A 25,157-nucleotide genomic window follows, 5' to 3' on the forward strand; every position below is an offset into this window, starting at 1 on the left:
ACGCGCGCGTACGCGCGCGTCAAACTTTTAAAAGGCTCAAAACAACTTACCAATGGGAAATCTCGAAGTTTCAGACAATTTTAAGCGTTTCGCGCGTTCGCGTCCGTCCGCACATTTTCGCGCGTAGTGCGCGTAAGCAAACTGAAAATGCACATTTTTTGACAGATTTGGATTCCTGATACATTAAGTAACAATATCCATTGATTTCCGATCAATTTTGACCTATAACAAAGGAATGCGTTGGCGTCAAAGTTGAAATTTCGTGTGCGCGTCTTTGTGCAAATATAGCGAAAAACATGTCTTTGTTTATTTCGCCATAGCTCTTTAAAACGTCTGGTTACCCTATGTTTTTATTGCATATTACAAAAACATATGAATTGGAAATAACGTTTCAAGTATTAATATTTCCATAATTACATTATGACGTCATCATATCATCATCTGAAATCAAAAAAGTGGAATTAATTTTTTTGAGGTACTGTTTCTGACATTCATTTGCTCGTATCTCTGTTGTTTAAGCTCAATATTATCCCAAATTCAGATATGTTGTACTTTGAACAATTGCCTTTCAGGTCCATGTCATGGTTTTGAAATTTAATGACGTCATCATACCTTAAATTGTGATTAAAGGTAAAGATGCAAAATCGGACAAGTTTACGTGTTATGTCTATGGGAGGTGATTTTTTTTAAAACCATGCATTGACTTGACAACGTTTAAGCACATTTATCTCAGCTGATTTTGCTTCATTTCCTCTGAAACTTAAGTATGTTGTAGCTGAGACAATAAGCTTCAGTAATCATGCATTTTCTTCTTCGAAATCTCATCATCAGGTTGACAATTTTGCAGTTTAAAACTGAAAATGAGAATGGAATGTGGACAAAACGATTCCCGATTCAGCTTTCACATACATAAGTTTACGTTCCTCATATTTTCTCGCCGAGACGTATGGCCGAGTGGTTAAAGGCGACGTCTCAGAGACGTGAAGTTGCGGGTTCGAACCCCACAAAATCACGAAACAAAATACTTAGCTATTTTACTTTTTTTTTCAATTTTGTGTCACATATTCGTCCATGTAGAAATCACGTTCGTATATAAACGCACCTATACACACACACAGACACACAGACACACACCATATCCCTCTTTTTTGTGTTGGAGACCACATTGCTTCGACTGCTGCAAAATTTTGCAGGCTGACTTTGTCAAACCGATCATAGTATGTAATGACGACAACGGAGGTGTTGTACTTTGAACAATTGTCTTTCAAGACCATGTCATTGTTTTGTACTTTGATGACGTCATCACATTGAAAATTGTGATTAAAGGCAAGGTATCAAAACCAGCCGATTATAGGCTTTATGTCTACGGCGCGTATTTTTCCCAAGTTGCCAGAAATGGCATAGCGACATCAGACGTTACAAGCCCGCATTTCTGTCTAGCAATGCAATACATGTTCACGCGGCCACGATTGTTGAGTGGGCATTGACTTTTCCCCCTGTAATATCTATACATTTCTTTTTTCCCTTACCATTTCCGGGGATGTCCCGTGGCCGAGTGGTTAGAGAAACGGTTTTGCATGCACGCTCAATATAACTTCAAGGTGCCTATATCACATTCTTTTCTTTGTCGAACACAGATGACCGACACCTGATGACTCCAAGCGTATCACCTAACTCGTCAGCGTGACGAGTTTCACATCTCGTTTCTTTTTATTAGGTGATACGCTATCAGCGTATCACCTATTGTGATTGTCAAAATCTCTCTTTATTTCTTTTTATTTAGGTGATACGCTATCAGCGTATCACCTATTGTGATTGTCAAAATCTCTCTTTATTTCTTTTTATTCTTCTTTCTTTCTGGACAATTTTGTGTCATCAATATCTCAAGAATGACATTACGGAATAACATGACATTTTCAGGGAACATGTCTCATGACAATATCTAGCCACAATAAGGTTTTCATGACAGTAACATATCTATGACGTCGTCTAGGCGCCATTTTGTGATTTTTGGACCATGTTACATGATCGATCATAACTTCATAACTAAAGGTCATTTCTGTATCATTTTTTGTGGACATAAAGTTCAGGTCACGTTCTATCTTACTTCTTTTGATGCTAATTACCTAGGACATCATTAAGTGCGCGTAAGCGCGCGTCAAAATTTTAAAAGGCTCAAAACAACTTTCCAATGGGAAATCTCGAAGTTTCAGACAATTTTATGCGTTTCAAACAATTTTGCGCGTGCGCGTCCGTCCGCGCATTTTCGCGCGCACAGCGCGTCAGCAACATGAAAATACACTTTTTTTGACAGATTTGGATTCCTGATACTTTGAGCAACAATATCCATTGATTTCTAATCGATTCCTACAAATAACAAAGCAATGCACTTGCGTCAAAGTTCAAATTTCGCGTGCGCGTCTATGTGCAAATATAGTGAAAAAACATGTCTTTGTTTATTTCGCCATAGCTCTTTAAAACGTCAGGTGACCCTATGTTTTTATTGCATATTACAAAAGCATATAAATTGGACATGACGTTTCAAGTATCATTATTTCCATAATTACATTATGACGTCATCATATCGTCATCTGAAATCAAAAAAGTGGAATTAATTTTTTTGAGGTACTGTTTCTGACATTCATTTGCTCGTATCTCTGTTGTTTAAGCTCAATATTATCCCAAATTCAGATATGTTGTACTTTGAACATTTGCCTTTCAAGTCCATGTCATGGTTTTGAAATTTGATGACGTCATCATGCTTTAAATTGTGTTTAAAGGTAAAGACGCAAAATCGGACAAGTTTACGTGTTATGTCTATGGGAGGTGATTTTTTTAGAAACCATGCATTGACTTGACAACGTTTAAGCACCTTTATCTCAGCTGATTTTGCTTCATTTCCTCTGAAACTTATTTATGTTGTAGCTGTGACAATAAGCTGCAGTAATCATGCATTTTATTCTTTGAAATCTCCTCATGAGGTTGACAATTTTGCAATTTAAAACTGAAAATGAGAATGGAATGCGGACCAAACGATTCCTGATTCATCTTTCACGTACATAAGCTTACGTTCCTCTAATTTTCTCGTCGAGACGTATGGTCGAGTGGTTAGAGGCGTCGTCTTAGAAACGTGAGGTTGCACACGTACGGGTTCGATCCTCACAAGAGCACGAAAGAAAATAATATATTTTTTTTACTTTTTTTCTTCAATAGAGTACTACACCTTCGTCCATGTAGAAATCACGTTTGCATGTAAACACACCTATACGCACACACTCACACAGTATACCTTTGTTTTGCGTTGGAGACTGCATTACTTCGACTGCTGCAAAATTATAGTTTTGCAGGTTGGGCTTTTCAAACTGATATAGTATACTGTCACAACATGAAATTTGTTCATATTAATTCAGTAACACAATGTAGTCGTGGTTACTTTGTGCTGATTTATACATGTAACAAGCTATACATTGTAAAAAAGGTATTCAGTCTTCTGTATTGATGATTATTTGTCAATTAGTGGTTTTTGTGGAGTTTCAGATAGTGATAAAAAGTATGGATGATAAGTGCAGCGATAATTCCTATAGTTAGTTCAAAGCTGTGTTACAGATGTTTGATACATACATTTAGCATTGTGTGTGTGTATATACGTGTGTATACAGGTTGGCCATATGACACATGCTAGACAATTACTCTTAATTGATTAGCAAACGTGATCAGCTATGGAACTGAATATGGTACTAATGTATGATGTTAATGATTCTGATTAAACTGTGACGAGTTTAAAGGGATAGCGTAACTGTGTGTAAAAATAAGGCAATTATAAGGATATTTTAGGGCAATTTGATAACCATGCCTATAATAATTTCATACAGGTACTAATGCCTGCCTCATATTCAAATGATAGATCGTCATGTCAATAGCAAACTGACAACGTACGATGAATGTGTTATATATTGAACAACTGTCTTTCAAGTCCATAACGTTCCCCATATTTTCCCGTCGAGACGTGTCGCCGAGTGGTTAAAGGCGACGTCTCAGAGACGTGAGGTTGCGGGTTCGAACCCCACAAGATCACGAAACAAAATAATTAGCTACTTTACTGTTTTTTTTTCTTCAATTTTGTATTACATATTCGTCCATGTAGAAATCACGTTCGTATATAAACGCACCTATACACACACACAGACACACACACACGCCATATCCCTCTTTTTTGTGTGTTGGAGACCACATTGCTTCGACTGCAGCAACATTTTGCAGGTTGACTTTGTCAAACCGATCATAGTATGTAATGACGACGACTGAGGTGTTGTACTTTGAACAATTTTCTTTCAAGACCATGTCATTGTTTTGTAATTTGATGACGTCATTACACTGAAAATTGTGATTAAAGGCAAGGTATCAAAACCAGCCGATTATAGGTTTTATGTCTGCGGGACGTATTTTTCCCAAGTTGCCAGAAATGGCATAGCGACCTCAGTCGTTACAAGGCCGCTTTTCCGTCTAGCAATGCAATAGATGTTCACACGGCCACGTTAGTTGAGTGGGCATTGACTTTCCCCCCGTTATATCTATACATTGTTGTTGTTTTTTTTGTCTTACCATTTCCGTGGATGACCCGTGGTCGAGTGGTTACAGATACGGTTTCGCATGCACGCTCAATATAACTTCAAGGTGCCTATATCACATTCTTTTCTTTGTCGATCACAGATGACTGTCATCTCATGACCACAAGCGTATCACCTAACTCGTCCTCAATGTGACGAGTTTTCATGTCTCGTTAGGTGATACGCTATCAGCGTATCACCTATTGTGATTGTCAAAATCTCTCTTTATTTCTTTTTATTAGGTGATACGCTATCAGCGTATCACCTATTGTGATTGTCAAAATCTCTCTTTATTTTTAGGTGATACGCTATCAGCGTATCACCTATTGTGATTGTCAAAATCTCTCTTTATTTTTTTTTTATTCTTCTTTCTTTCTGGACAATTTTGTGTCGTCAATATCTCAACAATGACATTACGGAATGACATGAAATTTTCAGTCAACATGTCTCATAACAATATCTAGCCACAATAAGGTTTTCATGACAGTAACATATCTATGACGTCATCTAGGCGCCATTTTGTGATTTTCGGACCTTGTCACATGATCGATCATAACTTCATAACTAGATGTCATTTCTGCATCATTTTCGGTGGACATAAAGTTCAGGTCACGCTCTATCTTACTTTTTAACGCTAGTTACCCAGGTCTTCATTACGCGCGCCTACGCGCGCGTCAAAATTTTAAAAGGCTCAAAACGACTTCCCAATGGGAAATCTCGAAGTTTCAGACAATTTTAAGCGTTTCAAACATTTTCTCGCGTGCGCGTCCGTCCGCGCAATTTCACGCGCAGAGGGCGTAACCAACATGAAAATGCAATTTTTTTGACTGATTTGGATTCCTGATACTTTGAGTAACAATATCCACTGATTTCCGATCGATGTTGACCTATAACAAAGGAATGCACTGGCGTCAAAGTTGAAATTCCGCGCGCGCGTCTTTCTGCAAATATAGTGAAAAAACATGTCTTTGTTTATTTCGCCATAGCTCTTTAAATCGTCCGTTGACCCGATATTTCTATTGCATATTACAAAAGCATATGAATTGTAAATAACATTCCTAGTATCAATATTGCCAGGAAAACGCGATGAAGTGATCATATCGTCATTTTGAATAAAAAAAGTGGAATTGATTTTTTTGAGGTACTGTTTCTGACATTCATTTGCTCGTATCTCTGTTGTTTAAGCTCAATATTATCCCAAATTCACATATGTTGTCCTTTAAACATTTGCCTTTCAAGTCCATGTCATGGTTTTGAAATTTGATGACGTCATCATACTTTAAATTGTGATTAAAAGTAAAGATGCAAAATCGGACAAGTTTACGTGTTATGTCTATGGGAGGTGATTTTTTTTAAAAGCATGCATTGACTTAACAACGTTTAAGCACCTTTATCTCAGCTGATTTTGCTTCATTTCCTCTGAAACTTTAGTATGTTGTAGCTGAGACAATAAGCTGCAGTAATCATGCATTTTATTCTTTGAAATCTCCTCATCAGATTGACAATTTTGCAGTTTAAAACTGAAAATGAAAATGGAATGTGGACAAAACGATTCCTCATGTATCTTTCATATACATAAGTTTACGTTCCCCATATTTTCTCGTCGAGACGTATGGCCGAGTGGTTAAAGGCGCCGTCTCAGAGACGTGAGGTTGCGGGTTCGAACCCCACAAGATCACGAAACAATTTTTTTTTATTTTACTTTTTTTTCTTCAATTTGTATTATATATTCGTCCATGTAGAAATCACGTTCGTATATAAACGCACCTATACACACACACAGACACACACACACGCCATATCCCTCTTTTTTGTGTGTTGGAGACCACATTGCTTCGACTGCAGCAACATTTTGCAGGTTGACTTTGTCAAACCGATCATAGTATGTAATGACGACGACTGAGGTGTTGTACTTTGAACAATTGTCTTTCAAGACGATGTCATTGTTTTGTAATTTGATGACGTCATTACACTGAAAATTGTGATTAAAGGCAAGGTATCAAAACCAGCCGATTATAGGTTTTATGTCTGCGGGACGTATTTTTCCCAAGTTGCCAGAAATGGCATAGCGACCTCAGTCGTTACAAGGCCGCTTTTCCGTCTAGCAATGCAATAGATGTTCACACGGCCACGTTAGTTGAGTGGGCATTGACTTTCCCCCTGTTATATCTATACATTGTTTTGTTTTTTTTTTGTCTTACCATTTCCGTGGATGACCCGTGGCCGAGTGGTTACAGAAACGGTTTCGCATGCACGCTCAATATAACTTCAAGGTGCCTATATCACATTCTTTTCTTTGTCGATCACAGATGACTGTCATCTGATGACCACAAGCGTATCACCTAACTCGTCCTCAATGTGACGAGTTTTCATGTCTCGTTCTTCTTTCTTTCTGGACAATTTTGTGTCATCAATATCTCAAGAATGACATTACGGAATAACATGACATTTTCAGGGAACATGTCTCATGACAATATCTAGCCACAATAAGGTTTTCATGACAGTAACATATCTATGACGTCGTCTAGGCGCCATTTTGTGATTTTTGGACCATGTTACATGATCGATCATAACTTCATAACTAAAGGTCATTTCTGTATCATTTTTTGTGGACATAAAGTTCAGGTCACGTTCTATCTTACTTCTTTTGATGCTAATTACCTAGGACATCATTAAGTGCGCGTAAGCGCGCGTCAAAATTTTAAAAGGCTCAAAACAACTTTCCAATGGGAAATCTCGAAGTTTCAGACAATTTTATGCGTTTCAAACAATTTTGCGCGTGCGCGTCCGTCCGCGCATTTTCGCGCGCACAGCGCGTCAGCAACATGAAAATACACTTTTTTTGACAGATTTGGATTCCTGATACTTTGAGCAACAATATCCATTGATTTCTAATCGATTCCTACAAATAACAAAGCAATGCACTTGCGTCAAAGTTCAAATTTCGCGTGCGCGTCTATGTGCAAATATAGTGAAAAAACATGTCTTTGTTTATTTCGCCATAGCTCTTTAAAACGTCAGGTGACCCTATGTTTTTATTGCATATTACAAAAGCATATAAATTGGACATGACGTTTCAAGTATCATTATTTCAATAATTACATTATGACGTCATCATATCGTCATCTGAAATCAAAAAAGTGGAATTAATTTTTTTGAGGTACTGTTTCTGACATTCATTTGCTCGTATCTCTGTTGTTTAAGCTCAATATTATCCCAAATTCAGATATGTTGTACTTTGAACATTTGCCTTTCAAGTCCATGTCATGGTTTTGAAATTTGATGACGTCATCATGCTTTAAATTGTGTTTAAAGGTAAAGACGCAAAATCGGACAAGTTTACGTGTTATGTCTATGGGAGGTGATTTTTTTAGAAACCATGCATTGACTTGACAACGTTTAAGCACCTTTATCTCAGCTGATTTTGCTTCATTTCCTCTGAAACTTATTTATGTTGTAGCTGTGACAATAAGCTGCAGTAATCATGCATTTTATTCTTTGAAATCTCCTCATGAGGTTGACAATTTTGCAATTTAAAACTGAAAATGAGAATGGAATGCGGACCAAACGATTCCTGATTCATCTTTCACGTACATAAGCTTACGTTCCTCTAATTTTCTCGTCGAGACGTATGGTCGAGTGGTTAGAGGCGTCGTCTTAGAAGCGTGAGGTTGCACACGTACGGGTTCGATCCTCACAAGAGCACGAAAGAAAATAATATATTTTTTTTACTTTTTTTCTTCAATAGAGTACTACACCTTCGTCCATGTAGAAATCACGTTTGCATGTAAACACACCTATACGCACACACTCACACAGTATACCTTTGTTTTGCGTTGGAGACTGCATTACTTCGACTGCTGCAAAATTATAGTTTTGCAGGTTGGGCTTTTCAAACTGATATAGTATACTGTCACAACATGAAATTTGTTCATATTAATTCAGTAACACAATGTAGTCGTGGTTACTTTGTGCTGATTTATACATGTAACAAGCTATACATTGTAAAAAAGGTATTCAGTCTTCTGTATTGATGATTATTTGTCAATTAGTGGTTTTTGTGGAGTTTCAGATAGTGATAAAAAGTATGGATGATAAGTGCAGCGATAATTCCTATAGTTAGTTCAAAGCTGTGTTACAGATGTTTGATACATACATTTAGCATTGTGTGTGTGTATATACGTGTGTATACAGGTTGGCCATATGACACATGCTAGACAATTACTCTTAATTGATTAGCAAACGTGATCAGCTATGGAACTGAATATGGTACTAATGTATGATGTTAATGATTCTGATTAAACTGTGACGAGTTTAAAGGGATAGCGTAACTGTGTGTAAAAATAAGGCAATTATAAGGATATTTTAGGGCAATTTGATAACCATGCCTATAATAATTTCATACAGGTACTAATGCCTGCCTCATATTCAAATGATAGATCGTCATGTCAATAGCAAACTGACAACGTACGATGAATGTGTTATATATTGAACAACTGTCTTTCAAGTCCATAACGTTCCCCATATTTTCCCGTCGAGACGTGTCGCCGAGTGGTTAAAGGCGACGTCTCAGAGACGTGAGGTTGCGGGTTCGAACCCCACAAGATCACGAAACAAAATAATTAGCTACTTTACTGTTTTTTTTTTCTTCAATTTTGTATTACATATTCGTCCATGTAGAAATCACGTTCGTATATAAACGCACCTATACACACACACAGACACACACACACGCCATATCCCTCTTTTTTGTGTGTTGGAGACCACATTGCTTCGACTGCAGCAACATTTTGCAGGTTGACTTTGTCAAACCGATCATAGTATGTAATGACGACGACTGAGGTGTTGTACTTTGAACAATTTTCTTTCAAGACCATGTCATTGTTTTGTAATTTGATGACGTCATTACACTGAAAATTGTGATTAAAGGCAAGGTATCAAAACCAGCCGATTATAGGTTTTATGTCTGCGGGACGTATTTTTCCCAAGTTGCCAGAAATGGCATAGCGACCTCAGTCGTTACAAGGCCGCTTTTCCGTCTAGCAATGCAATAGATGTTCACACGGCCACGTTAGTTGAGTGGGCATTGACTTTCCCCCCGTTATATCTATACATTGTTGTTGTTTTTGTGTCTTACCATTTCCGTGGATGACCCGTGGTCGAGTGGTTACAGATACGGTTTCGCATGCACGCTCAATATAACTTCAAGGTGCCTATATCACATTCTTTTCTTTGTCGATCACAGATGACTGTCATCTCATGACCACAAGCGTATCACCTAACTCGTCCTCAATGTGACGAGTTTTCATGTCTCGTTTTTTATTCTTCTTTCTTTCTGGACAATTTTGTGTCGTCAATATCTCAACAATGACATTACGGAATGACATGAAATTTTCAGTCAACATGTCTCATAACAATATCTAGCCACAATAAGGTTTTCATGACAGTAACATATCTATGACGTCATCTAGGCGCCATTTTGTGATTTTCGGACCTTGTCACATGATCGATCATAACTTCATAACTAGATGTCATTTCTGCATCATTTTCGGTGGACATAAAGTTCAGGTCACGCTCTATCTTACTTTTTAACGCTAGTTACCCAGGTCTTCATTACGCGCGCCTACGCGCGCGTCAAAATTTTAAAAGGCTCAAAACGACTTCCCAATGGGAAATCTCGAAGTTTCAGACAATTTTAAGCGTTTCAAACATTTTCTCGCGTGCGCGTCCGTCCGCGCAATTTCACGCGCAGAGGGCGTAACCAACATGAAAATGCAATTTTTTTGACTGATTTGGATTCCTGATACTTTGAGTAACAATATCCACTGATTTCCGATCGATGTTGACCTATAACAAAGGAATGCACTGGCGTCAAAGTTGAAATTCCGCGCGCGCGTCTTTCTGCAAATATAGTGAAAAAACATGTCTTTGTTTATTTCGCCATAGCTCTTTAAATCGTCCGTTGACCCGATATTTCTATTGCATATTACAAAAGCATATGAATTGTAAATAACATTCCTAGTATCAATATTGCCAGGAAAACGCGATGAAGTGATCATATCGTCATTTTGAATAAAAAAAGTGGAATTGATTTTTTTGAGGTACTGTTTCTGACATTCATTTGCTCGTATCTCTGTTGTTTAAGCTCAATATTATCCCAAATTCACATATGTTGTCCTTTAAACATTTGCCTTTCAAGTCCATGTCATGGTTTTGAAATTTGATGACGTCATCATACTTTAAATTGTGATTAAAAGTAAAGATGCAAAATCGGACAAGTTTACGTGTTATGTCTATGGGAGGTGATTTTTTTTAAAAGCATGCATTGACTTAACAACGTTTAAGCACCTTTATCTCAGCTGATTTTGCTTCATTTCCTCTGAAACTTTAGTATGTTGTAGCTGAGACAATAAGCTGCAGTAATCATGCATTTTATTCTTTGAAATCTCCTCATCAGATTGACAATTTTGCAGTTTAAAACTGAAAATGAAAATGGAATGTGGACAAAACGATTCCTCATGTATCTTTCATATACATAAGTTTACGTTCCCCATATTTTCTCGTCGAGACGTATGGCCGAGTGGTTAAAGGCGCCGTCTCAGAGACGTGAGGTTGCGGGTTCGAACCCCACAAGATCACGAAACAATTTTTTTTTATTTTACTTTTTTTTCTTCAATTTGTATTATATATTCGTCCATGTAGAAATCACGTTCGTATATAAACGCACCTATACACACACACAGACACACACACACGCCATATCCCTCTTTTTTGTGTGTTGGAGACCACATTGCTTCGACTGCAGCAACATTTTGCAGGTTGACTTTGTCAAACCGATCATAGTATGTAATGACGACGACTGAGGTGTTGTACTTTGAACAATTGTCTTTCAAGACGATGTCATTGTTTTGTAATTTGATGACGTCATTACACTGAAAATTGTGATTAAAGGCAAGGTATCAAAACCAGCCGATTATAGGTTTTATGTCTGCGGGACGTATTTTTCCCAAGTTGCCAGAAATGGCATAGCGACCTCAGTCGTTACAAGGCCGCTTTTCCGTCTAGCAATGCAATAGATGTTCACACGGCCACGTTAGTTGAGTGGGCATTGACTTTCCCCCTGTTATATCTATACATTGTTTTTTTTTTTTTTTTTGTCTTACCATTTCCGTGGATGACCCGTGGCCGAGTGGTTACAGAAACGGTTTCGCATGCACGCTCAATATAACTTCAAGGTGCCTATATCACATTCTTTTCTTTGTCGATCACAGATGACTGTCATCTGATGACCACAAGCGTATCACCTAACTCGTCCTCAACGTGACGAGTTTTCATGTCTCGTTCTTCTTTCTTTCTGGACAATTTTGTGTCATCAATATCTCAAGAATGACATTACGGAATAACATGACATTTTCAGGGAACATGTCTCATGACAAAATCTAGCCACAATAAGGTTTTCATGACAGTAACATATCTATGACGTCATCTAGGCGCCATTTTGTGATTTTCGGACCATGTTACATGATCGATCATAACTTCATATCTAAAGGTCATGTCTGTATCATTTTCGGCGGACATTAAGTTCAGGTCACGCTCTATCATACATTTTAATGCTAATTACCTAAGACATTATTACGCGCGCGTACGCGCGCGTCAAACTTTTAAAAGGCTCAAAACAACTTACCAATGGGAAATCTCGAAGTTTCAGACAATTTTAAGCGTTTCGCGCGTTCGCGTCCGTCCGCACATTTTCGCGCGTAGTGCGCGTAAGCAAACTGAAAATGCACATTTTTTGACAGATTTGGATTCCTGATACATTAAGTAACAATATCCATTGATTTCCGATCAATTTCGACCTATAACAAAGGAATGCGCTGGCGTCAAAGTTGAAATTTCGTGTTCGCGTCTATGTGGAAATATAGCGAAAAACATGTCTTTGTTTATTTCGCCATAGCTCTTTAAAACGTCAGGTGACCCTATGTTTTTATTGCATATTACAAAAGCATATGAATTGAAAATAACGTCTCAAGTATCAATATTTCCCTAAATACATTATGACGTCATCATATCATCATCTGAAATCAAAAAAGTGGAATTAATTTTTTTGAGGTACTGTTTCTGACATTCATTTGCTCGTATCTCTGTTGTTTAAGCTCAATATTATCCCAAATTCAGATATGTTGTACTTTGAACATTTGCCTTTTAAGTCCAAGTCATGGTTTTGAAATTTGATGACGTCATCATACCTTAAATTGTGATTAAAGGTAAAGATGCAAAATCGGACAAGTTTACGTGTATTGTCTATGGGAGGTGATTTTTTTTAAAACCATGCATTGACTTGACAACGTTTAAGCACCTTTATCTCAGCTGATTTTGCTTCATTTCCTCTGAAACTTAAGTATGTTGTAGCTGAGACAATAAGCTTCAGTAATCATGCATTTTATTTTTTGAAATCTCATCATCAGGTTGACAATTTTGCAGTTTAAAACTGAAAATGAGAATGGAATGTGGACAAAACGATTCCCGATTCAGCTTTCACATACATAAGTTTACGTTCCTCATATTTTCTCGCCGAGACGTATGGCCGAGTGGTTAAAGGCGACGTCTCAGAGACTTGAGGTTGCGGGTTCGAACCCCACAAGATCACGAAACAAAATACTTAGCTATTTTACTTTTTTTCTTCAATTTTGTATTACATATTCGTCCATGTAGAAATCACGTTCGTATATAAACGCACCTATACACACACACAGACACACAGACACACGCCATATCCCTCTTTTTTGTGTGTTGGAGACCACATTGCTTCGACTGCAGCAACATTTTGCAGGTTGACTTTGTCAAACCGATCATAGTATGTAATGACGACGACTGAGGTGTTGTACTTTGAACATTTGTCTTTCAAGACCATGTCATTGTTTTGTACTTTGATGACGTCATCACACTGAAAATTGTGATTAAAGGCAAGGTATCAAAACCAGCCGATTATAGGCTTTATGTCTACGGCGCGTATTTTTCCCAAGTTGCCAGAAATGGCATAGCGACATCAGTCGTTACAAGGCCGCATTTCCGTCTAGCAATGCAATACATGTTCACGCGGCCACGATTGTTGAGTGGGCATTGACTTTTTCCCCCTGTAATATCCATACATTTCTTTTTTGCCTTACCATTTCCGGGGATGTCCCGTGGCCGATTGGTTAGAGAAACGGTTTTGCATGCACGCTCAATATAACTTCAAGGTGCCTATATCACATTCTTTTCTTTGTCGATCACAGATGACCGACACCTGATGACCCCAAGCGTATCACCTAACTCGTCAGCGTGACGAGTTTCATATCTCGTTCTTCTTTCTTTCTGGACAATTTTGTGTCATCAATATCTCAAGAATGACATTACGGAATAACATGACATTTTCAGGGAACATGTCTCATGACAATATCTAGCCACAATAAGGTTTTCATGACAGTAACATATCTATGACGTCGTCTAGGCGCCATTTTGTGATTTTTGGACCATGTTACATGATCGATCATAACTTCATAACTAAAGGTCATTTCTGTATCATTTTTTGTGGACATAAAGTTCAGGTCACGTTCTATCTTACTTCTTTTGATGCTAATTACCTAGGACATCATTAAGTGCGCGTAAGCGCGCGTCAAAATTTTAAAAGGCTCAAAACAACTTTCCAATGGGAAATCTCGAAGTTTCAGACAATTTTATGCGTTTCAAACAATTTTGCGCGTGCGCGTCCGTCCGCGCATTTTCGCGCGCACAGCGCGTCAGCAACATGAAAATACACTTTTTTTGACAGATTTGGATTCCTGATACTTTGAGCAACAATATCCATTGATTTCTAATCGATTCCTACAAATAACAAAGCAATGCACTTGCGTCAAAGTTCAAATTTCGCCTGCGCGTCTATGTGCAAATATAGTGAAAAAACATGTCTTTGTTTATTTCGCCATAGCTCTTTAAAACGTCAGGTGACCCTATGTTTTTATTGCATATTACAAAAGCATATAAATTGGACATGACGTTTCAAGTATCATTATTTCCATAATTACATTATGACGTCATCATATCGTCATCTGAAATCAAAAAAGTGGAATTAATTTTTTTGAGGTACTGTTTCTGACATTCATTTGCTCGTATCTCTGTTGTTTAAGCTCAATATTATCCCAAATTCAGATATGTTGTACTTTGAACATTTGCCTTTCAAGTCCATGTCATGGTTTTGAAATTTGATGACGTCATCATGCTTTAAATTGTGTTTAAAGGTAAAGACGCAAAATCGGACAAGTTTACGTGTTATGTCTATGGGAGGTGATTTTTTTAGAAACCATGCATTGACTTGACAACGTTTAAGCACCTTTATCTCAGCTGATTTTGCTTCATTTCCTCTGAAACTTATTTATGTTGTAGCTGTGACAATAAGCTGCAGTAATCATGCATTTTATTCTTTGAAATCTCCTCATGAGGTTGACAATTTTGCAATTTAAAACTGAAAATGAGAATGGAATGCGGACCAAACGATTCCTGATTCATCTTTCACGTACATAAGCTTACGTTCCTCTAATTTTCTCGTCGAGACGTATGGTCGAGTGGTTAGAGGCGTCGTCTTAGAAACGTGAGGTTGCACACGTACGGGTTCGATCCTCACAAGAGCACGAAAGAAAATAATATATTTTTTTTACTTTTTTTCTTCAATAGAGTACTACACCTTCGTCCATGTAGAAATCACGTTTGCATGTAAACACACCTATACGCACACACTCACACAGTATACCTTTGTTTTGCGTTGGAGACTGCATTACTTCGACTGCTGCAAAATTATAGTTTTGCAGGTTGGGCTTTTCAAACTGATATAGTATACTGTCACAACATGAAATTTGTTCATATTAATTCAGTAACACAATGTAGTCGTGGTTACTTTGTGCTGATTTATACATGTAACAAGCTATACATTGTAAAAAAGGTATTCAGTCTTCTGTATTGATGATTATTTGTCAATTAGTGGTTTTTGTGGAGTTTCAGATAGTGATAAAAAGTATGGATGATAAGTGCAGCGATAATTCCTATAGTTAGTTCAAAGCTGTGTTACAGATGTTTGATACATACATTTAGCATTGTGTGTGTGTATATACGTGTGTATACAGGTTGGCCATATGACACATGCTAGACAATTACTCTTAATTGATTAGCAAACGTGATCAGCTATGGAACTGAATATGGTACTAATGTATGATGTTAATGATTCTGATTAAACTGTGACGAGTTTAAAGGGATAGCGTAACTGTGTGTAAAAATAAGGCAATTATAAGGATATTTTAGGGCAATTTGATAACCATGCCTATAATAATTTCATACAGGTACTAATGCCTGCCTCATATTCAAATGATAGATCGTCATGTCAATAGCAAACTGACAACGTACGATGAATGTGTTATATATTGAACAACTGTCTTTCAAGTCCATAACGTTCCCCATATTTTCCCGTCGAGACGTGTCGCCGAGTGGTTAAAGGCGACGTCTCAGAGACGTGAGGTTGCGGGTTCGAACCCCACAAGATCACGAAACAAAATAATTAGCTACTTTACTGTTTTTTTTTCTTCAATTTTGTATTACATATTCGTCCATGTAGAAATCACGTTCGTATATAAACGCACCTATACACACACACAGACACACACACACGCCATATCCCTCTTTTTTGTGTGTTGGAGACCACATTGCTTCGACTGCAGCAACATTTTGCAGGTTGACTTTGTCAAACCGATCATAGTATGTAATGACGACGACTGAGGTGTTGTACTTTGAACAATTTTCTTTCAAGACCATGTCATTGTTTTGTAATTTGATGACGTCATTACACTGAAAATTGTGATTAAAGGCAAGGTATCAAAACCAGCCGATTATAGGTTTTATGTCTGCGGGACGTATTTTTCCCAAGTTGCCAGAAATGGCATAGCGACCTCAGTCGTTACAAGGCCGCTTTTCCGTCTAGCAATGCAATAGATGTTCACACGGCCACGTTAGTTGAGTGGGCATTGACTTTCCCCCCGTTATATCTATACATTGTTGTTGTTTTTTTGTCTTACCATTTCCGTGGATGACCCGTGGTCGAGTGGTTACAGATACGGTTTCGCATGCACGCTCAATATAACTTCAAGGTGCCTATATCACATTCTTTTCTTTGTCGATCACAGATGACTGTCATCTCATGACCACAAGCGTATCACCTAACTCGTCCTCAATGTGACGAGTTTTCATGTCTCGTGCAGGTCGACTTTGTCAAACCGATCATAGTATGTAATGACGACGACTGAGGTGTTGTACTTTGAACAATTGTCTTTCAAGACGATGTCATTGTTTTGTAATTTGATGACGTCATTACACTGAAAATTGTGATTAAAGGCAAGGTATCAAAACCAGCCGATTATAGGTTTTATGTCAGCGGGACGTATTTTTCCCAAGTTGCCAGAAATGGCATAGCGACCTCAGTCGTTACAAGGCCGCTTTTCCGTCTAGCAATGCAATAGATGTTCACACGGCCACGTTGGTTGAGAGGGCATTGACTTTCCCCCTGTTATATCTATACATTGTTTTTTTTTTTGTCTTACCATTTCCGTGGATGACCCGTGGCCGAGTGGTTACAGAAACGGTTTCGCATGTATGCTCAATATAACTTCAAGGTGCCTATATCACATTCTTTTCTTTGTCGATCACAGATGACTGTCATCTGATAACCACAAGCGTATCACCTAACTCGTCCTCAATGTGACGAGTTTTCATGTCTCGTTATTAGGTGATACGCTATCAGCGTATCACCTATTGTGATTGTCAAAATCTCTCTTTATTAGGTGATACGCTTTTAGCGTATCACCTATTGTGTTTGTCAAAATCTTCCTTTCTTTCTTTTTATTCTTCTTTCTTTCTGGCACATTTTGTGTCGTGAATATCTCAACATTGACATGACGGAATAACATGACATTTTCAGTCAACATGTCTCATGTCAATATCTAGCCACAATAAGGTTTTCATGACAGTAACGTATCTATGACGTCATCTAGGCGCCATTTTGTGATTTTCGGACATGTTACATGATCGATCATAACTTCATAACTAAAGGACATTTCTGTATCATATTCGGTGGACATAAAGTTAAGGTCACGCTCTATCTTACTTTTTAATGCTAATTACCTAGGACATCATTACGCGCGCGTTAGCGCGCGTCAAAGTTTTTAAATGCTTAAAACGACTTCCCAATGGGAAATCTCGAAGTTTCAGACAATTTTAAGCGTTCCGCGCGTTCGCGTCCGTCCGCGCATTTCCGCGCGCAGTGCGCGTAAGCAACATGAAAATGCACATTTCTTGACAGATTTGGATTCCTGATACATTAAGTAACAATATCCATTGATTTCCGATCAATTTCGACTTATAACAAAGGAATGCGCTGGCATCAAAGTTGAAATTTCTTGTGCGCGTCTATGTGGAAATATAGCGAAAAACATGTCTTTGTTTATTTCGCCATAGCTCTTTAAAACGTCAGGTGACCCTATGTTTTTATTGCATACTACAAAAGCATATGAATTGAAAATAACGTTTCAAGTATCAATATTTCCCTAAATACATTATGACGTCATCATATCTTCATCTGAAATCAAAAAAGTGGAATTAATTTTTTTGAGGTACTGTTTCTGACATTCAGTTGCTCGTATCTCTGTTGTTTAAGCTCGATATTATCCCAAATTCAGATATGTCGTACTTTGAACATTTGCCTTTCAAGTCCAAGTCATGGTTTTGAAATTTGATGACGTCATCATACCTTAAATTGTGATTAAAGGTAAAGATGCAAAATCGGACAAGTTTACGTGTAATGTCTATGGGAGGTGATTTTTTTTTAAACCATGCATTGACTTGACAACGTTTAAGCACATTTATCTCAGCTGATTTTGCTTCATTTCCTCTGAAACTTAAGTATGTTGTAGCTGAGACAATAAGCTTCAGTAATCATGCATTTTATATTTTGAAATCTCATCATCAGGTTGACAATTTTGCAGTTTAAAACTGAAAATGAGAATGGAATGTGGACAAAACGATTCCCGATTCAGCTTTCACATACATAAGTTTACGTTCCTCATATTTTCTCGCCAAGACGTATGGCCGAGTGGTTAAAGGCGACGTCTCAGAGACGTGAAGTTGCGGGTTCGAACCCCACAAGATCACGAAACAAAATACTTAGCTATTTTACTTTTTTTTTTCAATTTTGTATTACATATTCGTCCATGTAGAAATCACGTTCGTATATAAACGCACCTATACACACACACAGACACACAGACACACACCATATCCCTCTTTTTTGTGTTGGAGACCACATTGCTTCGACTGCAGCAAAATTTTGCAGGCTGACTTTGTCAAACCGATCATAGTATGTAATGACGACGACGGAGGTGTTGTACTTTGAACAATTGTCTTTCAAGACCATGTCATTGTTTTGTACTTTGATGACGTCATCACATTGAAAATTGTGATTAAAGGCAAGGTATCAAAACCAGCCGATTATAGGCTTTATGTCTACGGCGCGTATTTTTCCCAAGTTGCCAGAAATGGCATAGCGACATCAGTCGTTACAAGGCCGCATTTCTGTCTAGCAATGCAATACATGTTCACGCGGCCACGATTGAGTGGGCATTGACTTTTTCCCCCTGTAATATCTATACATTTCTTTTTTCCCTTACCATTTCCGAGGATGTCCCGTGGCCGAGTGGTTAGAGAAACGGTTTTGCATGCACGCTCAATATAACTTCAAGGTGCCTATATCACATTCTTTTCTTTGTCGATCACAGATGACCGACACCTGATGACCCCAAGCGTATCACCTAACTCGTCAGCGTGACGAGTTTCATATCTCGTTTCTTTTTATTCTTCTTTCTTTCTGGACAATTTTGTGTCATCAATATCTCAAGAATGACATTACGGAATAACATGACATTTTCAGGGAACATGTCTCATGACAATATCTAGCCACAATAAGGTTTTCATGACAGTAACATATCTATGACGTCGTCTAGGCGCCATTTTGTGATTTTTGGACCATGTTACATGATCGATCATAACTTCATAACTAAAGGTCATTTCTGTATCATTTTTTGTGGACATAAAGTTCAGGTCACGTTCTATCTTACTTCTTTTGATGCTAATTACCTAGGACATCATTAAGTGCGCGTAAGCGCGCGTCAAAATTTTAAAAGGCTCAAAACAACTTTCCAATGGGAAATCTCGAAGTTTCAGACAATTTTATGCGTTTCAAACAATTTTGCGCGTGCGCGTCCGTCCGCGCATTTTCGCGCGCACAGCGCGTCAGCAACATGAAAATACACTTTTTTTGACAGATTTGGATTCCTGATACTTTGAGCAACAATATCCATTGATTTCTAATCGATTCCTACAAATAACAAAGCAATGCACTTGCGTCAAAGTTCAAATTTCGCCTGCGCGTCTATGTGCAAATATAGTGAAAAAACATGTCTTTGTTTATTTCGCCATAGCTCTTTAAAACGTCAGGTGACCCTATGTTTTTATTGCATATTACAAAAGCATATAAATTGGACTTGACGTTTCAAGTATCATTATTTCCATAATTACATTATGACGTCATCATATCGTCATCTGAAATCAAAAAAGTGGAATTAATTTTTTTGAGGTACTGTTTCTGACATTCATTTGCTCGTATCTCTGTTGTTTAAGCTCAATATTATCCCAAATTCAGATATGTTGTACTTTGAACATTTGCCTTTCAAGTCCATGTCATGGTTTTGAAATTTGATGACGTCATCATGCTTTAAATTGTGTTTAAAGGTAAAGACGCAAAATCGGACAAGTTTACGTGTTATGTCTATGGGAGGTGATTTTTTTAGAAACCATGCATTGACTTGACAACGTTTAAGCACCTTTATCTCAGCTGATTTTGCTTCATTTCCTCTGAAACTTATTTATGTTGTAGCTGTGACAATAAGCTGCAGTAATCATGCATTTTATTCTTTGAAATCTCCTCATGAGGTTGACAATTTTGCAATTTAAAACTGAAAATGAGAATGGAATGCGGACCAAACGATTCCTGATTCATCTTTCACGTACATAAGCTTACGTTCCTCTAATTTTCTCGTCGAGACGTATGGTCGAGTGGTTAGAGGCGTCGTCTTAGAAACGTGAGGTTGCACACGTACGGGTTCGATCCTCACAAGAGCACGAAAGAAAATAATATATTTTTTTTACTTTTTTTCTTCAATAGAGTACTACACCTTCGTCCATGTAGAAATCACGTTTGCATGTAAACACACCTATACGCACACACTCACACAGTATACCTTTGTTTTGCGTTGGAGACTGCATTACTTCGACTGCTGCAAAATTATAGTTTTGCAGGTTGGGCTTTTCAAACTGATATAGTATACTGTCACAACATGAAATTTGTTCATATTAATTCAGTAACACAATGTAGTCGTGGTTACTTTGTGCTGATTTATACATGTAACAAGCTATACATTGTAAAAAAGGTATTCAGTCTTCTGTATTGATGATTATTTGTCAATTAGTGGTTTTTGTGGAGTTTCAGATAGTGATAAAAAGTATGGATGATAAGTGCAGCGATAATTCCTATAGTTAGTTCAAAGCTGTGTTACAGATGTTTGATACATACATTTAGCATTGTGTGTGTGTATATACGTGTGTATACAGGTTGGCCATATGACACATGCTAGACAATTACTCTTAATTGATTAGCAAACGTGATCAGCTATGGAACTGAATATGGTACTAATGTATGATGTTAATGATTCTGATTAAACTGTGACGAGTTTAAAGGGATAGCGTAACTGTGTGTAAAAATAAGGCAATTATAAGGATATTTTAGGGCAATTTGATAACCATGCCTATAATAATTTCATACAGGTACTAATGCCTGCCTCATATTCAAATGATAGATCGTCATGTCAATAGCAAACTGACAACGTACGATGAATGTGTTATATATTGAACAACTGTCTTTCAAGTCCATAACGTTCCCCATATTTTCCCGTCGAGACGTGTCGCCGAGTGGTTAAAGGCGACGTCTCAGAGACGTGAGGTTGCGGGTTCGAACCCCACAAGATCACGAAACAAAATAATTAGCTACTTTACTGTTTTTTTTTCTTCAATTTTGTATTACATATTCGTCCATGTAGAAATCACGTTCGTATATAAACGCACCTATACACACACACAGACACACACACACGCCATATCCCTCTTTTTTGTGTGTTGGAGACCACATTGCTTCGACTGCAGCAACATTTTGCAGGTTGACTTTGTCAAACCGATCATAGTATGTAATGACGACGACTGAGGTGTTGTACTTTGAACAATTTTCTTTCAAGACCATGTCATTGTTTTGTAATTTGATGACGTCATTACACTGAAAATTGTGATTAAAGGCAAGGTATCAAAACCAGCCGATTATAGGTTTTATGTCTGCGGGACGTATTTTTCCCAAGTTGCCAGAAATGGCATAGCGACCTCAGTCGTTACAAGGCCGCTTTTCCGTCTAGCAATGCAATAGATGTTCACACGGCCACGTTAGTTGAGTGGGCATTGACTTTCCCCCCGTTATATCTATACATTGTTGTTGTTTTTTTGTCTTACCATTTCCGTGGATGACCCGTGGTCGAGTGGTTACAGATACGGTTTCGCATGCACGCTCAATATAACTTCAAGGTGCCTATATCACATTCTTTTCTTTGTCGATCACAGATGACTGTCATCTCATGACCACAAGCGTATCACCTAACTCGTCCTCAATGTGACGAGTTTTCATGTCTCGTGCAGGTCGACTTTGTCAAACCGATCATAGTATGTAATGACGACGACTGAGGTGTTGTACTTTGAACAATTGTCTTTCAAGACGATGTCATTGTTTTGTAATTTGATGACGTCATTACACTGAAAATTGTGATTAAAGGCAAGGTATCAAAACCAGCCGATTATAGGTTTTATGTCAGCGGGACGTATTTTTCCCAAGTTGCCAGAAATGGCATAGCGACCTCAGTCGTTACAAGGCCGCTTTTCCGTCTAGCAATGCAATAGATGTTCACACGGCCACGTTGGTTGAGAGGGCATTGACTTTCCCCCTGTTATATCTATACATTGTTTTTTTTTTTGTCTTACCATTTCCGTGGATGACCCGTGGCCGAGTGGTTACAGAAACGGTTTCGCATGTATGCTCAATATAACTTCAAGGTGCCTATATCACATTCTTTTCTTTGTCGATCACAGATGACTGTCATCTGATAACCACAAGCGTATCACCTAACTCGTCCTCAATGTGACGAGTTTTCATGTCTCGTTATTAGGTGATACGCTATCAGCGTATCACCTATTGTGATTGTCAAAATCTCTCTTTATTAGGTGATACGCTTTTAGCGTATCACCTATTGTGTTTGTCAAAATCTTCCTTTCTTTCTTTTTATTCTTCTTTCTTTCTGGCACATTTTGTGTCGTGAATATCTCAACATTGACATGACGGAATAACATGACATTTTCAGTCAACATGTCTCATGACAATATCTAGCCACAATAAGGTTTTCATGACAGTAACATATCTATGACGTCATCTAGGCGCCATTTTGTGATTTTCGGACCATGTTACATGATCGATCATAACTTCATAACTAAAGGTCATTTCTGTATCATTTTCGTTGGACATAAAGTTCAGGTCACGCTCTATCTTACTTTTTAAGGCTAATTACCTAGGACATCATTTCGCGCGCATTAGCGCGCGTCAAAGTTTTTAAATGCTTAAAACGACTTCCCAATGGGAAATCTCGAAGTTTCAGACAATTTTAAGCGTTCCTCGCGTTCGCGTCTGTCCGCGCATTTCCGCGCGCAGTGCGCGTAAGCAACATGAAAATGCACATTTTTTGACAGATTTGGATTCCTGATACATTAAGTAACAATATCCATTGATTTCCGATCAATTTCGACCTATAACAAAGGAATGCGATGGCGTCAAAGTTGAAATTTCGTGTGCGCGTCTATGTGGAAATATAGCGAAAAACATGTCTTTGTTTATTTCGCCATAGCTCTTTAAAACGTCAGGTGACCCTATGTTTTTATTGCATATTACAAAAGCATATGAATTGAAAATAACGTTTCAAGTATCAATATTTCCCTAAATACATTATGACGTCATCATATCATCATCTGAAATCAAAAAAGTGGAATTAATTTTTTTCAGGTACTGTTTCTGACATTCATTTGCTTGTATCTCTGTTGTTTAAGCTCAATATTATCCAAAATTCAGATATGTTGTACTTTGAACATTTGCCTTTTAAGTCCAAGTCATGGTTTTGAAATTTGATGACGACATCATACCTTAAATTGTGATTAAAGGTAAAGATGCAAAATCGGACAAGTTTACGTGTTATGTCTATGGGAGGTGATTTTTTTTTAAACCATGCATTGACTTGACAACGTTTAAGCACCTTTATCTCAGCTGATTTTGCTTCATTTCCTCTGAAACTTAAGTATGTTGTAGCTGAGACAATAAGCCTCAGTAATCATGCATTTTATTTTTTGAAATCTCATCATCAGGTTGACAATTTTGCAGTTTAAAACTGAAAAAGAGAATGGAATGTGGACAAAACGATTCCCGATTCAGCTTTCACATACATAAGTTTACGTTCCTCATATTTTCTCGCCGAGACGTATGGCCGAGTGGTTAAAGGCGACGTCTTGGAGACGTGAGGTTGCGGGTTCGAATCCCACAAGATCACGAAACAAAATTCTTAGCTATTTTACTTTTTTTCTTCAATTTTTTATTACATATTCGTCCATGTAGAAATCACGTTCGTATATAAACGCACCTATACACACACACAGACACACACACACACACCATATCCCTCTTTTTTGTGTTGGAGACCACATTGCTTCGACTGCTGCAAAATTTTGCAGGCTGACTTTGTCAAACCGATCATAGTATGTAATGACGACGACGGAGGTGTCGTACTTTGAACAATTGTCTTTCAAGACCATGTCATTGTTTTGTAATTTGATGACGTCATCACACTGAAAATTGTGATTAAAGGCAAGGTATCAAAACCAGCCGATTATAGGCTTTATGTTTACGGCGCGTATTTTTCCCAAGTTGCCAGAAATGGCATAGCGACATCAGTCGTTACAAGGCCGCATTTCCGTCTAGCAATGCAATACATGCTCACGCGGCCACGATTGTTGAATGGGCATTGACCTTTTCCCCCTGTAATATCCATACATTTCTTTTTTGCCTTACCATTTCCGGGGATGTCCCGTGGCCGAGTGGTTAGAGAAACGGTTTTGCATGCACGCTCAATATAACTTCAAGGTGCCTATATCACATTCTTTTCTTTGTCGATCACAGATGACCGACACCTGATGACCCCAAGCGTATCACCTAACTCGTCAGCGTGACGAGTTTCATATCTTTCTTCTTTCTTTCTGGACAATTTTGTGTCATCAATATCTCAAGAATGA

This window comes from Diadema antillarum, unplaced genomic scaffold (assembly GCF_040938485.1).
Source record: "Diadema antillarum isolate AM-2024a unplaced genomic scaffold, OU_Dant_1.0 scf00000091, whole genome shotgun sequence".
Lineage (NCBI taxonomy): Eukaryota > Metazoa > Echinodermata > Echinoidea > Diadematoida > Diadematidae > Diadema > Diadema antillarum.